Source organism: Gekko japonicus, unplaced genomic scaffold (assembly GCF_001447785.1).
Source record: "Gekko japonicus isolate JY-2015 unplaced genomic scaffold, Gekko_japonicus_V1.1 scaffold872, whole genome shotgun sequence".
Taxonomy (NCBI): domain Eukaryota; kingdom Metazoa; phylum Chordata; class Lepidosauria; order Squamata; family Gekkonidae; genus Gekko; species Gekko japonicus.
Genome location: NW_015171529.1, coordinates 531039 through 535781, shown reverse-complemented (window position 1 = coordinate 535781; position 4743 = coordinate 531039). Strand labels below are relative to the sequence as shown.

General features: G+C 48.0%; 1 protein-coding gene across 1 annotated transcript in view; it reads left to right on the top strand.

Annotated features, from left to right (window-relative positions):
• Window positions 1-2264, top strand: part of PODNL1 (podocan-like 1) — a 27509-nt gene extending 25245 nt beyond the window's left edge. Inside the window, exon 11 of the mRNA XM_015419522.1 lies at window positions 2126-2264. The gene's annotated coding sequence lies outside the window, so the exon portion shown is untranslated. The remainder of the gene's footprint in view (window positions 1-2125) is intronic.
• Window positions 2265-4743: the final 2479 nt, after the last annotated feature.

Below are 4743 nucleotides of genomic sequence, written 5' to 3'. Positions count from 1 at the left end.
GCTGGGTCAGACCAGTGAGGGTCCATCCAGTCCAGCATGCAGACTCACACAGTGGCCAGTCAGTTCCTCTGGAGGGCCAACCACAGGGCAGAGAGGCCGAGGCCTTCCCCTGATCAGGACATCAGAAGAGCCCTGCTGGGTCAGACCAGGGAGGGTCCCTCTAGTCCAGCATCCCATCTCACACAGGGGCCAGTCAGTTCCTCTGGAGGGCCAACCACAGGGCAGAGAGGCCGAGGCCTTCCCCTGAGAAGGATATCAGAAGAGCCCTGCTGGATCAGACCAGTGAGGGTCCATCCAGTCCAGCATCCCGTCTCACACAGTGGCCAACCAGGTTCCTCTGGAGGGCCAGTAACAGGGCAGAGAGGCCGAGGCCTTCCCCTGATAAGAACCTCATAAGAGCCCTGCTGGATCAGACCAGTGCGGGTCCATCTAGTCCAGCATCCAGACTCACACAGTGGCCAGTCGGTTTCTCTGGAGGGACAAAAACAGGGCAGAGAGGCCGAGACCTTCTCCTGATCAGGACATCAGAACAGCCCTGCTGGGTCAGACCAGGGAGGGTCCCTCTAGTCCAGCCTCCTGTCTCACACAGGGGCCAGCCAGTTCCTCTGGAGGGCCAGCAACAGGGCAGAGAGGCCGAGGCCTTCCCTGACCAGGAGATCAGAAGAGCCCTGCTTGGTCAGACCAGTGAGGGTCCATCCAGTCTAGCATCCCATCTCACACAGGGGCCAACCAGTTCCCCTGGAGGGACAGCCACAGGGCAGAGAGGCCGAGGCCTTCCCCTGATCAGGACATCAGAAGAGCCCTGCTGGGTCAGACCAGTGAGGGTCCATCCAGTCCAGCATCCCGTCTCACACAGTGGCCAACCAGGTTCCTCTGGAGGGCCAACAAACAGGGCATAGAAACCAAGGCCTTCCCCTGATAAGGACATCAGAAGAGCCCTGCTGGATCAGACCAGTATGGGTCCATCTAGTCCAGCATCCTCTCTCACACAAGTGAACCAGTTCCTCTGGCGGCCCAAGTACAGGGCACAAAGGCCAAGGCCTACCCCTGATGTTGCCTCCTGGCACGGGTATCCAGAGGTTCACTTGCCTCTGAGCATGGACCATTCCTTTTAGTCAGTCCTTAGACGGGTGGGGTCCCAGTTTGTGGCCCTGCCGAAAGAGGTGGCCTATGCCTACCCGCTACCACTTCCCCCTAGTCTGACACAGCCCCAGGAGGGTTGCTATTCACCCCATTTGCCATGTGCCTGGGAATTAAGTTCCAAGAGTGGAATTCTGGGACCACGCTTGAGTGACAAGACTTGTGGGGGCCACGGGGACTTTGCTTTGGCGCCGGGTGGAGGGCCAGGCCTTGTGGTGGGACTACAAGTCTTGGGACAACCAATACCCCATTGTCCCTCCAGGGCTCTTTTTGTAGAAAAAGCCCAGCAGGAACTCATTAGCATAATAGGCCACACCCAACAGCAGAAACTCATTAGCATATTAGGCCACACACCCTGACAGCACAGTTCATTAGCACATTAGGCCGCACCCCCATGTTACCAGAAGTGTGGTCACCCAGCCACACCCACCTTTTGCTTCTTATTCTGTTTACCTTGTTTGTCGTCAAAACCCAGGGCCTTTTTTGGTAGCAGGGACTCCTTTGCATGTTAGGCCACACACCCCTAATGGAGCCAATCCTAATGAGTTTCTGCTGTTGGGTGTGGCCTATTAGGCTAATGAGTTCTTGCTGGGCGTGGCCAACTCGGGAGCCAGCCGGAACTCCGTTCCTGTGCGTTCCTGCCCAGAAATAGCCCTGGCCCTACCAATGTTCCCTCTAAGCTGCGGAACCTTGTGAGCAAAAATTCCACTTTGTGAGCTCCCGGCATTAAAGTTGTGAGTGAGCAGTTTGGCGACTGCACCAACTAGCTTGCTCTGGAGCCCTTCTTCCCGAGCTAAGGCAAAAACCTGTGAGCTGGAGGCTAAAGAACTGTGAGCTAGCTCACACTAACTCAGCTTAGAGGGAACACTGGTCCGTATCCCTTAGAGTCAGCACTGTGCTGCGTTTGAGGACGGCAGGGTGTGTGTGTCGGGCTGGACAGATGGCAGAGGTGCGCCTCCCAGCTGACTCTCTCTTCCTCCTGCAGTTTGCCATCCTGGGCTCCCTCGGTGCATCGCTGCACCCTCTGGCCTCTCCACCAAGATGGCTTCAACAGCCTGCTTGCCTCGAGGAACGATCCGCGCGGCCCCGCGCTTGCTCTTCCAGCTGCACAGAGGAGGGCTCAGCTGCTGCCCTTTAGTCTGAGAAACCGAGAGATGGAGGGGCGGTGGAGGAGATAAAGCCAAAGGGGTGGAAGGTGTGGAGGTCACTTGATCTTCTCCCTGGTTCATCGGCGGTAGCCTCGGTCGTCCTCAGGATGCCTACATGGCCCAGCCAGCTCAGCAGGATCCCATCTTTGTTGCCATTGTTGTGTAGTGGGTTGGATGCATCGAATGATGAGGAAACATAGTGATATTCAGCTCATGTTTACTAGCACACAACATAACAACGGATAAATGGCCAGAGGGCCAACTATATACATTCACTGTGGACCACCCACAGGTTCCATTGGTGGGTTTAAACTTCCCACCAAGGTTCCTATTGGTGACCACTGGAGTTCAGGATCCTAGTCCCTATTGTTCCTAGGGATCCAAGCTCCAGTGAAATACACTGCCACCTAGTGGCGGTCAGCGGACATAACAGAGGAGTACTAGTTAGGGCTGGTGTCTTTCTGCTCTTATTTTTGGAGTCTGGAACCTCTGGCTTGTACCAACATAATATTCATGTATTTGGACACAACTGTTATATTTTTTTGTCTCTTCATATACCTTTTGAAAAATTCTGTTTAGTAGCTGGATTTTGATTATTTTTTTCTGTTTTTTTCCTTCTTGTTCTTTTTTCTGTGGGTTTTTAAAAGATTTTTTTAAGGGTAAAGGGGAGCTGGAAGGCTGCAGTGAGATAAAGCAATTCATGAAAATTACCCCCTTCCATTAGCAGATATTTTTTATTGGATTCAACCCACTGAGTCAGAGAAAGTCATGCACAACTATTGACTTGCATCTAGCTAGTAGCCCAAGTTAGTGAGTAGGAAACATATTCACTTCCACAAGGTGCAACAGGGATGTGCATCTGGATATTTCTGGTCTGAATATGCACCCAAGAATATTTGGGTATCCAGACTGATATTTGAAATATCTGGTGCTGGTATTTTAAGGCTCCCAAGCCTGTTCCCCGCCCCCCCATTGAACAGGCTATCTGGGCAGTGGGAGAAAGGTAGATGGAGACAGCTCTTCCACACAATGGGATCACACATTAGGGGGAACACTAGGACTGTCTACCCAATCAGGATGATTCTGTCATAGCTCTCCCTGGCTTTCTGAGCACAGGCAAAGAGTATAAAAAACAGACCTGATTGCAACTTGACTCTGTTTCAGGGTGAGCTTTTTTTTGAGCAGTGTCTCAGTGCTCCTCTGTTTTGTTTGTGCTTTCGATCAAGTCAGCTGCTTGCTGCTGCCTGCCTTGGAAGACATTCTTGTTCTGTTCCAGAACTGGTTGCCCTTGGTTTTAAATATTATTTAAAATAATATTACAAGTTTTTCTGGATTTTCTTTTCGTTTGGTTTGTGTTTTCTTCCTGGTTGTTTTTTTAAAAATATTTTCCTTGGTTTTGCTTTGCACTGTTTTTAAAAGGCTTTAAAGGGCTTGTGCTATTTTGTTGGGTTCCCTTCTCTTGCCTTGGTTTAGAATTTTTAACTGCTTTGCATTTTAATTTTTTAAGGTTTTTGCTTTTTTTGTGTGTGTGGGGGGGTCCAAGTTGTTACTGCTTTAAAACGTTTATCATTTGGCATTCTTCTGGTTATAGTTTTACTTTTGTTCTTCTACAGTCATTATAAAGATCTTTCTGTGTTGTGTTTTTGGGGAATAGTTTCATGCCGTGTGGGGGAGTTATCCTGTTGGTTTGAAAACTTTGTGCTGAAGGAAATTGCTGATTAGATTTAATAACAGTTAAGTGTATGTGAGGTTTTAATTAATTGGAACATACGGTTTACTTAAAAAAAAATTATTAGGCTGGCCTGGGCTTCAAAACAATTGAAGTAGGTGGTTAAAAAAATGGAGTTTAGGCCAGCCTTTTAGTCATCCAAAAACTTAAGTCATTTTTTTTTCAAAAAGACTAGTGATTACTTTAATTTTTAAAGGAAAATATTAGGCTTCATTTGTGGGCATGGAAATAAATACACTGAGGTTTTAAAAAAAGAATTCAACTAGTCAGTTTTTAGGCTACAAAGTCAGAACCAAGTTTTTAAAACACCATTTAACTGAAGGCAGCCTAGGTGTAGTTTTAAAAAAAAAGTTAGTTTGTGTGGGTTTGGGAAAGAAAAGCAATGGCAGGTTATTTTGGTTTGGTATTCCCCTTTTGATGGAGGGGAATTCTCTCTTGCTAGTTTTTCCATGTGCACTTATATGCAGTTGAAATCCTGTGGAACAAATAAAAGACCAGTTTAAATACAGGCGAATAGATTTTAAAAATATGAATGTAGTTGGTCTGTTGGCCATGTCTATACATTTTAAAATTTGCCCCAGCCCTCTTTTTTATCCATATTTATATCCAGTCCCCAAGAACTGTATTCAAAATGACAATTAACTGGGGGCAGAGTGATTCATTCAGTTCTAAGGAAGAAGGATTATTACTAGGAGCATGAAGACAGAAGCAACATTTACTATGGAT